The 12809-nt window shown below is 42.6% G+C and overlaps 1 protein-coding gene across 12 annotated transcripts in view; it reads left to right on the forward strand.

Moving 5' to 3' along the window:
* The first annotated feature begins 582 nt into the window (after positions 1 to 582).
* The window catches only part of CUNH10orf71 (chromosome unknown C10orf71 homolog), a 28350-nt gene continuing 16123 nt past the window's right edge, over positions 583 to 12809 (forward strand). For 8 of the 12 annotated variants that reach the window (XM_042862840.1, XM_042862839.1, XM_042862845.1 and 5 more), the window contains exon 1: positions 10137 to 11247. The gene's annotated coding sequence lies outside the window, so the exon portion shown is untranslated. Of the gene's footprint in view, positions 653 to 9826; positions 10072 to 10136; positions 11248 to 12809 lie in introns of those variants that run through there. The other 4 variants (XM_042862843.1, XM_042862842.1, XM_042862850.1 and 1 more) reach the window with 4 other exon arrangements.

Below are 12809 nucleotides of genomic sequence, written 5' to 3' on the forward strand. Positions count from 1 at the left end.
GGGAGTTACTACATAATAGAGTTTGCATGGAGGAGAATGTTTCTCAGATACCAAACTGCCAATGGCCACATCTCATAGCTGTTGATTTTTCACCCTTTTTCTAGACTGTGCTGGTCAGACTGCTGGCTCCAGGCTGTTGTGTGAGCATTACCTTACCTCCAAGCTCTCAGACACTTGGCACATGCAGGAATGAGATCAGCTAGTGTTGTCTTAGACTGCACAGGGGCAGGCTGTACAGCTCTGGCCCTTTGTTGGATTTCTTCTGGAGAAGAATGAGGTGCAGTTAAGGTCAGCTCTTCATTAGAATGAATGAAGAGCTGAGCCATAACTGCTCAGCCCCCCATGGCATCCAGGCAGACAGCTAGTGGCCTGGCCATGGCTCTCCTTTGCCCTGCCTCAGCAAACCAAGAGCCAAGGACATATGCTCTCGATAGCTGTCAAAAAACAGTGAAAGGAAGCAGACCTAAATGCAGTTGTCTTTTTAGGTGAAAGCAGGGTTTGCTGTCATTCTTGTCAGCGACAGGCTCTGCTGGAAGGCCCCGCAGGCACCTGATTACATCAGGGCGGGGAGCTGGGGTCATGCTGTCATACTGTGACACAGCAGCATAGCTGGCAGGGAAGGAGACTGCTCCGGCAGGGTTCCCATTCGAGGGTATGTATATATCTCTTCTATTCATCTCTCTGGTTAAAATGCTGCTTCCTGCTTGATTTTGAAGTGAGATACAGCATTCTATACTTATGTGACCTTGTTGTGATGCTCCATCTTGCTCAGATTTGCTAACAGATTCTGTGTCCACCCCCACTGCACTGCAATGATCAGGAAAGACACTCAGGCATGAAAGCAAAAGCTCTCAGCAATGCCAGCCAACAGTACTGTGCTTGACTATGTTCAAAGAATTTACAGGGCACTAGGCAGGCCCACATCTTCCTTATTGTGCTGAGGAAGTCAAAGTGAGGGGACGTACAGGCGAGTGCCTAATTCATTTGTTTAACACTCTTTTTCTGATCCTGTGCAATCTTACTCTGTTCATATTTCCTGCCAGAGAGAATTTGCTGGTGGCCAAGAGAAATAGGATCAGACCCACAGAGTTTCGAAGCCAGAAAACCAGTGATTGCTGCTGTTTCATTTTTCCTTTCCTTGTTTTTGTAAGACTTTCCCAGTACCCCCACTCCCTTTATATTCCTTCTCCTCTTAGACACCTTTCCTTTGTATTTCCTGGCTGTGGAAGTGCTGGATCTTGGTCCCTTACTGGGGCTGTGGCTCTGCCACCCCTCCTCCTCTGTTTCAGGAGGTTTCTGGAGTTCTGGAGGAACTGAATCCTTGGGGCTGTGATTCCTCCCATGGGTAGAAAGGCATTTCAGACCTCCTAGAGCCCTACACTGATGAGGAAGACAGCCTAAGTGGCCAGCTTAATCGTGTAAAAGGCCAGGGCTGAGTGTGATTAATTCCAGCCATTGAATCTCATCTTTGTGCTCTTATGGGATGTTTTGTACTAGAGCTTTTCTCTCCCTCTTATCACTGATTGTGAACCATCTGTGCATTCAAATGCTGAAAGTGTTCTTGAGTGTCTTTGTCCCCTGAGGCTGAACTGCTGCAGTCCTGTCATCTCCCAGTATTAATAATAATAATATATTCTATTTATAGAGCTTCAAAGTTTCCCATCCACCTTTGGGATAGAACATACCAACAGTTAGATAGTGCACAGCAACCCTAAACAACAACTTAAGACAGATGAGTGCATCCAGTTGAAGCTGAATATGAGATTTCATTTGGCAGAATTTAATTGCAAAAGTTATTAATTATTATTGTTGTTGTTTATGTAGCTCCAGACTCGAGAGCAATAGGCACTTTCTAAATACTACCAATAGGTAGACAAAAGCACAAAGGCATTATGATCATCTCAAAGTAATTTGCAGAAGGCAGAATGTGCTAATAAAAATCCTCCCTTAGAGATTTTCCCATCTAGGACTCAGCTTAATCTGATGAATCGTCCATAATGCTAGAATCTGGACTCTTTTCCTGACTTTTCTATTGGTTCTTATTGTAACCTTTGCTATATAGTTTAGTTGTTTTGAATCTAAATCACATCTACACAAGCATGTTGCAGCCATTCAGCAAAAGAAATCATCTGATACAAGTATTTAATATAAATCTCTACGTGTTTTGCAGAATGGTTTAATTTAAATTGACAACTGTTGGTTTCTTTGGTTGGGGTTTTTGTTTGGTTTGGGGTTTTGTTTGTTTTGTATGTTTGGTTTTGGCTTGTTTTTGTCTTAAGATACAGGACTGGGTGTACCTGGGGTGTGGCTCTAAAGATCATCACTACTGAGTGTGAAGTTAGGTGCTTGCTTACTGTAGTACTGGCCACAGTAGAAACTCCTAAGATAATTGGTGAGTACTGTTAAAATCTCATGAATAAATAAGAGACTTTACAAACTAATGTGACTCACATCATGAGTGAAATGAAGGATTGTGTGAATGCAGTTGGATTTTTCGTAGGCAACAGAAATGGTAGAGTCATGAAAGGTGCAAAGAAAAATGTGGATCCTGACACTGGAATTGACGAGTATCCAAAGTCAAAGAATGTAAAAATACTGCTGTTTAAAAAACATTTAATTCCTATTCAGTTCTGTTCATGCTACCATTTCCTTGCTTTCTTCCTGTTTTCTGCACTTAAATTATTGACACTGAACTTCAGTACTTGATCTCCTGAAAATCTTCACACTCTCAGAACTTGCAGTATTTTTTTCTACAGAGATGTTTCATGCTTGTCATGCTCAGCTAGGCTGCAAAAAGACTATCCCAAGGTATCATTAGCATCCTTTCTGTGAGAACAACGCAAGCTCCATCTTTAAAACAGTATGGGAACAGAGCGTGTTCCAGCTCCTCACTCATGTCTCTAGGAGGGTTTCTCTTGATTGGAGCTGTCTCAGATACATCTGCCAGGCTGCTCTTGCAGTCAGTACTAATTTCCAAAATATTCAGGTTCAGCACATCAAATCATTTGAAATGTCTGGAGAGGAGTTGTCCTTCAGCAGGGCTGGAATATTGAAATCAATGGGTTTGTGATCCCAAGTGACAGGGACACTGTAGAAAATGTCATCAGTGGAGACATCAGACTTTTCCTCTTCATTTTGTTCTGTCTGCATACACAGTCTGTTAATGGATTGCAGATACACCCTGGCTTTGAGTAGTGTTGCTGTATTTTGAAAAAGCAATGTTTTCTTGCAATAAAAATGCACTTTGAGGTTACCATGCTTAAATGCTTCAGTCTGTGCTCTACTTTGTGTGTAAACACTTCTGCTGAAATCAGTGAGAACATCTGCATGAGTGAAGTTATGGACATGCTTACAGCCTTGATTCTGCAAACGTGTTTAGTTTTGCTCCTAAGGAAAGTCTCTGCAGGAAGATAATTAATCACATATATTTTATAGGATTAAAACTTGTATCTGTAGTCATTTTATTATTTATCTTTTTGTCCAAAATATCTTTGTAAAATTTAAAGAAAACCAGTTGTGACTTTGAAAAAGTACAATATTTGTCTTTTTATTCTTATTACATTTTTATTGAAATATTTAATAATGTAAATTTTCTAATGAGTTCTGCAGACTACAACCCTTTAAAAAATGTCTGAAGTCAGTTGTTTTTGTTATCGTAATTCAAACCATATGCACTTTTCTGAATGGAAAGGGACTAAAGAATGGTTCTTTTATTTGCATTTGTCTCTGTGTTAATACCAGCCATTTTAGTATGTAGATTGCTCCAAAAGTAATGCCTCCTATTTATTTCCAGGAAAAGTGCAACAGATACAAAGAGCACAATAACGCTATTTAATAGAGCAAATTCTCAGCTATAAAACACTGTTTTTCAATATAGTCACCACCATTGCTATGCATTTTCACCAGAGATGAACAGAAGCCTGCATGCCACACTCATCAAACTCTGAATCAGTGAAGGTACCTCATGGCCTCTGTCACCACTGCTGAAACTCACCACTCACTGCCTCTGACTTTGTAGGCCAACAGAATAAAATAGGAGGCATTACCCTCATATGAGCAACCTTGTATATTGGTACAGTTAGTTTCAGTCCCACTTCAGTTTCACTTTACTGCTAAGAGCCGTGTCTGATAACCAGGAACCCATCTGGGTAATCCTTAGTAAGGGTTTGTGACAAAATATTTAGGACCAACAGTCAGGCTCTCTTATGCTGCCCAGGCTTAGCTCCAGGCTGAGGAGCTGTCCCCAGTTTCCCAAGCCATTCAAGCTCCAAGGTAGATGGAGCCAAGGATGTGACAGCCAGGTCCTGGGCTACGGTAGATGACCCTGATGAGTGCCAGGTGAAGAGCTGGTGCCTGTAGTGAATCTGTACAACCACGCTCTAATTCTGATGGCTCCATTGCTGTTTTCTTGCTTTTCTGCAGCAGCTGCTTTCTATTCATTTAACTTCTTTCTTTCCAGTCTTATACAGCACTGCTCTGCACAGAAAACACATTTGCTATCTTTCAGAGCAGGTTTTTGCTGTTCTTGGCAGTTCTGTGTTTGCCTGGATTCTTCCTGCTAATCCTGATAATCTCATCATCACCATCTGTTGGCTTGTTAATCTTCCATTCAGGGCATTCAACGAAACCCTGAACAATTACACACTGGCTTTTTCTGAAAGGCTGGCCATCAAGTTCTAGTTCCCTCTCGCATGTTTCCTGTCTTATAGAGAGCCAATTTTAGATTATTTGCTGTCTTCAGTGCAACTTAAAGTTCTAGCATTTTAGAAATACAGTAGTCTAATTCCTCAGATTAGTGGAATGGGAAAAAGCAAAAGGCTGCCTGTCCCAGTTAGCACTCTGATCTGCTAATAGGCTGGAAACAGGTTGGGCAGCGGTGTCTGCTGCAGCTCAAGTGCTAGCGGTGCCCATGGTCCTGGCTTGGCAGCAATCTGGGGGGAAGGGCTGTGGGGAAGGCAAAGTGCTTTACTCAGGCAGAGAGCATTTCTCATGCAATGGAATGTTCAGGATATGCAAAACTGAAGGATTTTCAGATTTTTTTTTTTTTTTTTTTTTTTTGTGGTTTCCAGCACTTCTTTCCTGAGGAAGGCTTTGAGCTCAGAAGAGTGTTGGTTTGGGAATGCAAATTTAAATGCCTCCCCTGTCTAATTCACATCTGGAGTCAGGTCTCTATCCTGAGCCAGGCTGATCTTTCCATCCCTGCCCGCCAGTGCTCAAGCATGGAACAACACAGGCATGCATCTGCACCCTCATATTTTCTGTGCAGTGCTCTGAGTTTAGGAGACAGCATAAATATGCTTTGTTCCTGATGAGGAACTAAATTCTCATGTTTTCTTCTGCTATTTCCTCTTTTGGGCCCCCAGAAAGTATATTCTGGAAACCACAAAATGAAAACCACTGTGAGCAGGGCAAATTCACAAGCCTATAACAAGTTGTTCTGTTTTATCTTCTGCCTCTTGACTCCTCCCCATCCAGCAGAGCCCACACTCAAACAGTAGCTACTTCTGCAGTACCAGCTGCACTGCAGTGTGACACAGCTCCCTCCCATAAAACACTGCCAATCCCCAAAATCTGCATGGGGTCACCCCTGCAAATGCTACCCAAAGCCCATCTCTCAGCTGCAGTTGTCAATGGCCCTAAGAAAAATGTCATGGAAAATCTTTCGAGCTGTTGTGTTAAATGCAAAGAACTGCACAAAATGTGGATGAGATCTGGAGAGGGAATGGAAACAATCTCAGTGGCTCCACAGTCTGCGGTGGTGAGGTACAGTACTCAGAGCTCTGGGCAGCCATGTGACATCTCCACGTTGACCAGACTTGTAGCTGGTTGGGTGCTCATATGATTCCCTAAAAATAGCAGCTTATGTTTCCCATCATTGCCGTCCAGCTATTTTAATTAGCCTGTGGTCTCTGGTTTTTGCTTTGTGATTTGTAAATAGGAAATATTTATGCTAGTCCAGCAAATCCACATTCCTCCCACCTCTTTTCTTAACTCAGATGGATTAGAGCTATGTTTATAAAATGCCTAATGCATTTGTCTTAGCATCTCTAAATGTCACCGGCTTTTCTGTAATGTTTTTTTCAGAGGACTAATTTTTAGGTCACTGCAGCTATTCACAGGTATTTTTCCTTCATCTGATGTTACAAGCCTGCTCATTTCCTAACCTTCACTTGGAAGTCTACTTCATTGCTCATCCTGGAACTGGCTGACACTCTCACAATTCTTGCTTATTGCACTGACAATTCCTGATGGCCAAAGTAAAGAAGAAAAAATTATTTCCAAGGTAAATTGTTGCCCAAACACAGATAGGTACCTGGCAGGCTTTTTTTTTTTGCTTAGTGGCTTATGTACTACAATGCTTTCCAGGATTGAACTTTTTTTTTTTTTTTTTTTTTTTTTGCAGAGTAATTTAGCTGTCTTCTGCTCTTTAGCATTTTCCATAGTAGGTTTCTTTTAAGTCATATCTGTCTTCTGCTCTCATGTTCAACATGAAATTGCTGTGCAAAAAACATCTTTCTGGGGTTGTGCAGATATGATCAAGGTATGTGTTGCTGCTGTCTTACTGTCAAAAACATGACTTGGCTCCTGATTGTGGTATAATTTGGGGGAAATAGATAGGATGTGGTCATGACTGATGCCCTTGACAACATTTGTAACAAAGTCTTCTGGTCTTCAGAGTCCTTCAAGGGCAACTTCTGTCCCTGGGAGCCAACAAAGGGTTGCTGAGCCCAGGCCTGCCATTACAGGCAAGGCACCTCCCAGGGCTTTTAGTAGGGTGCTCGGGGCTGGAATCCAGAGGAGCCATTTCTGAGTCAGCTGAGACTAGGTGATAACTGACTGGGCAGCAGTGGAGAGAGCAGGTCAGGCTGGAGACATTTTTTTAAAACTGAATTTAAGGTAGAGCTTGAAAGATAGCACAGCCAACATCTGCCAGAGCTCACAAGTGCAGTCAAAGCTGAGATGCAGCAAAGATTGTTGGTGTCAGGAGAAATCTGATTTCAAGGAAGAATTATAGCTTTCTTTCAGTGGGAAGAAAACCTCTCCTGATACTTTCAGAGGGCATACCAAAAACAATTTAGATTTTGTATTATATTAAATAATGTATTGTAAAATTCTGAATTGTAAAATCAGTGGTTTGTTTTTTTTTGGTTTTGGTTTGACCCATGCTGAATTTTTTTTCAGAGCTTTCTTCTACAGAAATTTTTTGTTTTTCTAGCTTCCTTCCAAGCTGCAATAAGGGCAAATAGGGAAAGATCCAATGACTTCATAAATCAGAATTTCTCTCCTTGTCAGAGCTCTAGAAGTCTCTGGCAAGGTTCTTACCTTGAAAAGTAGCCTTGGATGATGGCTGTGCAGGGGTGAAGGTAAACGCCCCTTCCAGCAGGTTGGAGAAATGGCTGCAAGGGAGCAGGCTGCAGGACTGCTCCTGTCTGCCCTCACTTATGTCTGCTCTGCTTTGTTTGTCTGGACAGAAGTTTGTTTTGAACTGGGATGTGGATTGAGGCTGAATGCAGAAGAAGACAAAGGTAAAAAGGAATATGGCAGAGATCTATTTGTCATTTCCTGTGTTGCCAGGTGCAGCATAGCCTGTGTTAGCTAACAAGAGGTGCTAATGCAGTGTTAGAAGATGTGGCTTTAGTTTCTCTTTGCGTGGGAAAAACCTATCGCAAAAGCAATAACAAGGGAACTTCTGTCAGAACCCTCAGCCCTTTGCAGCCTCCTGCAGTTAGGGAAGGCCAGGGTTTGGTCTGAGCAGAGCTTTTGCAGAAAATCCACCTGCTTGAGGAAGCAGTGATGCTTTTCCACTTGAGAGAAAATGTGCACATGCTCAGACAAGCCCAGTGCTTCCTAAAGGAGACAGCAAAACTGGAGACTTCAACTCACTTTCAGTCTTTCTCTCTGCTCGTTCCAGGTGTAAAACGCAGAGATTGCAAGAGGAGGAATAAATTGAGCACCTCCTCCCCAGAAACTGTATTTCTATTATCAGAGGAGGTGTGTATTCAGATCAGCTTGAGCCTGGAAAGAATTTGGGTCTGCTGACATGCTGCAGGAATGGGACAGAAGTTGGCAACCACTTCCCCATCCAGACAGGTCCTGTAGCAGTGGAGCCCTCCTGCTGGCAAACAACACTGGGCACTTGGGCTGTTGCATGAGGGTAGGTGGAACAGAGCCTGGTTTGCACCATGACTCCTTGTTCCGCCCTGCAGTGCTGCTGCACCTCTGGGCACATCCAGGAGCAGGCATGCAGGTGCTAGAAGCACCCTCAGAAAAACAGGCCTTGCAAAACTTCAGGTGGTGTACATGTGGAGCAGGTGAAGGTGTTGTTAGGCATTGTGGTATGTCTGTCCTTTGCCCAGAGACGAAGTTACTGCACTGACTGGGTTATCAGTCAACAAATCATTCAGCCTGTGCCTGCCAGGTGAGGGCTGAACCTGTATTTCTCTGTGGGGCAAAAAGTGCTGTAAACAAACAACTGAAAACTCAATATAATCCTAATACACTTCTGGGATATGAAGTAGCCCCCTTTCTTGTCCACGCCAAGAGAATTATAAACCATTTACTTTCTACAGTCAAAGTAGTTTGATGCTTGCATTTTCCTAGTCTAGAGTGGCACGCTTTCATTTCTGCTTATAATCAGTTCAGTTTTTTGGTTTCCATGTACCAGGGACCTTCTGCATATAATTGGTCCATTATCCCATTGAGGTCTGCATAATACTGCTCCTGTGAGACTTGCAACTAAGGTAATGAAGAAAAACCTGGCTCCCTTACTAGGGAAGAATTCCATTCATTTCCCTAAAGAAAGTGTTAAGTGGTGGGATACAACTCTGGAAATCCTGAAAAAATACTGCTTTTGCATAAGGCTTTCATGTGAGTGCTCTCAGCCTTGCCAAGCATACTGAGTTTCAAATTTGTATGTGTGAGGAAGTGTGTGTGAAAAATGGAGTTCATTAAACTGCATACATTCATTTGCTATTGACATATTTGTGTTAATGGCCTTCTCATTTCACATAAATTTAGAATTTCAGTCCAAATAGCTGTCTACAAAAGTTTGATGTGATCTATTATTGCTCCACACTCACTGAAAGAAAGCAGCAGGAATTTTTGCTTTCTAACTTTCCTGGGAGTAGGGTAACAACATCTGTGTGCCTCTGGGTTGTGTTTGCTATGTGCTGTTCAGTAATTTTCCCCAGAAGTGGTTTTATTTTAATGGCAGGCCATCTGATCCCAGAGTCTCATCTGAGCACTGAATTTGCAAATATTTGTATTTATTATCGTCGTATTTGAACAAATATAATGCCTATCCTAAGATGTGAGCCCAATCAAAGCTGGAACCTGCACAGCACATTCATCATGCACAGCACTAGCCCCAGCTGCTTTCCCATGAGAGGCCTCTGTTGGATTTTCCAGTCCCTCCAGCCACCCTTTCTGCAAGCATCCACAGTCAGTTTCCATAGGAGTCTTTTTAGTTGTTATTCAGCCTCCAAGCAGTTCACAAGTTCATGGGCTCACAGAAACTCGGGCTATACCTGCCTCTCTTCATAGATAGCAGGGATGGATTTATTTTTAGCACAAGTATTCCAGAAATACATTCCACCCTTCTTCAGAAATGTGTGGGAGAGACAGGGATACATATACAGACAGTTTTGCCTCCAGTAGTGTCAGTGGGTGCCTGAAAACTGGTTTTCCACTGCTTGTTTTCATCCCAACCTGTTTTTGCAGAGTGCAGCAGTTCTCTTGGATGGTTCAGCTCACAGGGGCCATGACTTGTGCACGCACTGGATCTTAACGTAGGTGCTGTCATGAGTTACAGGTATGAGTAGCTGTCGGAGTGTACAGTTTGGAGCCAGAACTTCACAGAAGTGCCCTGATGTTTGGCAAGACCAGCATTTGGTTTGGGATGAATTAGCAGAAGCAGCTGAGCACCAAAAGCACAGACCAGGAGCCTAGGAGAGTGGCCTTAGCAACATCTTCCTGCTGGGATATGTGGGGAAAAGTACACCTCTCCCAGGTGGGAAAATCAAGGCTGAACGCTGCTTTGGGGAAGGCAGATCATTGCCCCTCCAAGGACAGGTGAGTTCAGGCTGCTCCTGGGTTGCAGAGAGTTACTGTTTATCCCAAGCCTTCCAAAGCTCGGAGAATCTCAAGCGGTGAAGACGGCATGGTTGCTGCCTTACTCATGCTGTATCAATATAATTAGCAGCTCTTTTTAAAATGCAGGTGAACACCAGGCTCACATAGAGCCCTGCTCAAGCATGGAAATAGAAGTTGGGCCATAATCATAGGAGATTCTTTGTTTGCTGTGGGCTGAGGCTCAAGTCCAGAACAATGCTGAGCCCCAGGAGAAACCCATAACTCCAGCAAGAAGCTCTGCACCTTTAGCAGGGCACAGGGGGCAATCCACTGTTTATATCTGTGGTACAAAAACTGAGCTTGCTGACTTTGTGGCATACTTCCCCTATTATTCAATATCCTATTGCAGTTCGCCAAATGAAACCCAATGCTGGCATGTGCCTCCAGGAGGGCTGCTGATGTTGTTTGCTTTGGAAGGAGGGTGGAATGGGGTCCTTACTCTAAGAACTCTGGATACATCTGTCCAACTCTGATGATGAAATGAGCTATTTATGAAAAGGAATGGGTAGGACAGTAGTGTGTCACTCATGCCTGTATTTCTTACACAGTATATTTCATGGTGACCTTAATAAACACTTTGACTCACACCTGTAGGTACAAAAATGCGGTACTTTCAGGTTTGAATCACTGGCTGTAGCAAGCCAATTGCACACCATTACTTTCTGTATTAGTTATCTCTCAAGCATTACCACGGGCAAATCTGAATTAAAAATAGCTGATGACTGTTTGTTTCATCTGTCTGTTACTTGACACCGCATGGTTATTCCAATACGTATGTTTGCCTCTTCCCCACCATGATCTCCGTTTGGCTTCCCCTTGCCTGATAACTATTTAAATACATTTTACTAACTTTGGATTCCTTGCTCACTTCACTTCACCTGGCCTGGCAGGTCTGTGAGGACTCAAGGGTTAGCTCCTCCACTTTTCTTTTTTGATTGTTTATTTTTCAGTTACTGTTTCTGTTAAGATAACCATGTTCAGAAGAGAGTCTGAAACACATAAATAATGGGAAGTGCTAATAGTAAGCAGACTGCTGTAAAATGTGCTGGGGCTTTGACTTAAGGGAAGAAAGCGCAGCACTGTACTGTCCCTGATCAGGAAGCTGGAGCACTGAAGGTAAGGGGGAAGCATATGGGCATTTTTAAAACCTGGAAATGATGAAGAACGGTGGTGTCTGAGCGTGTGAATGTGAAATTGATCAGATGAGAGAAATCAAACAGCACTTTTAGATTTTTTTTCAGTGATGAGAGGTGGAAAGTTGTTCTGTTTGTCCAGCTTTTTTCTGCTCTTAAAAATGCTGGATTGCCTCTGAGAGTCTGTGTGTGGAAAAAGGCATACATATAGTATGCAGGGTATTATGCAGTGATTACTGTTTTTGACACAGCTATTCAGTAAAGGGGGGTGATTTTTTTTTTAAAGACTGCTAAATTGCTATGAAGCTCCATTTAATTGTCCTGCACATTTTGCAGTAAGCAATTTTAAGCAAATATACATTGATATTATTTTCCAGATGACTACTGTCTAGAGATAAAATACTCCTACATACTTCAGTTATTTGTGTAGGGGTGTGAAGGCATTTTTATTTCTGGTACTTTTGGTTTTGGTTTTTTTTGTTCGTTTTTGGGGGTTTTTTTGGAACAAATAGAAGAGAACAGTTCAAATATTTCATAGGCAGCAGTAAGTGCACTATAGAGCCTGAAAAAGTAAAATACTTCAAATACCTCAGCAGTGCTAAGAGGCCACTATAAATGACTGTGACTAGGACTTGTATCCACTTTTAATCACTGGAAAATTTCTTAAATGGCATAGGCTTCTCTGTGTCCAGTTGTTGCAGAACTTCTTCATCTGCCATCTGAAGGAACAACACGCTGTTAGCCTAGCACAGAACTCAGAGCAAAGCAAGAACGGGAATAGCTGAAATGAAGCTTGGGAACCGAAATCACTTGTGCTTTTTTATATGCCCTGTAAATAGGCAATCCAGTTAGTTCTGAATAAGGAAAAAAATCCTCTCACAAGGCCATAGTGGCCAACTGAGGCTGACTTTGTCAGTTCTCAGTTAGAGATCCCTTGCTGGTATCCTGCCATTGTTGGTGGGGGAGTGGGAGGGAAGGAGAAGTGAGAAGAAATAAGGAGTTCCTTTTCCGCACAGACTCAAAGCTTGAGGTTCTTCCCCTTTAGTTCTTCAGAGAACTGCCCATGCAAGGAGCAGAAACCCCCAGTTAATTGCTTGGAGGATAGACTTGTGAAAAATACTAACAAACTAGAGATTCTCTGCATTCAGGGGCTTGAAACAAATTTCTCTGTCCTTCCATGCTTTCCACTGGAACAATATTTAAATTACATGCATTTTTTATGGCTTACTTAGCAAAACATTATTAACAAGTGCTCACCTACGAACTGGAAGGGCCCAGCCAAGTAAGGGCATGCAGGTATAACTGCATCCTTGTAGCACAAATCTGTGTACAAAGATTTCACTCTGCAGCCTCTGAATCCTATCTCCTTGGAAATGTTTGTTTTGTTTGTGCTTGCATTACTTGAGCTGTGCAATACAATGTAAGACCAGTAAAAAGCCAGCTAAATCTATGGCCCAGCTTGGGAGAAAATACCACTGCATCAGTCTTTAATTTCTCCACTGGAGCTGGGATTGCTCACACAGAAAGCTGCTGGCAGAGCGGAAT

Source organism: Lagopus leucura, unplaced genomic scaffold (assembly GCF_019238085.1).
Source record: "Lagopus leucura isolate 7727_CA_CO unplaced genomic scaffold, USGS_WTPT01 Super-Scaffold_739, whole genome shotgun sequence".
Lineage (NCBI taxonomy): Eukaryota > Metazoa > Chordata > Aves > Galliformes > Phasianidae > Lagopus > Lagopus leucura.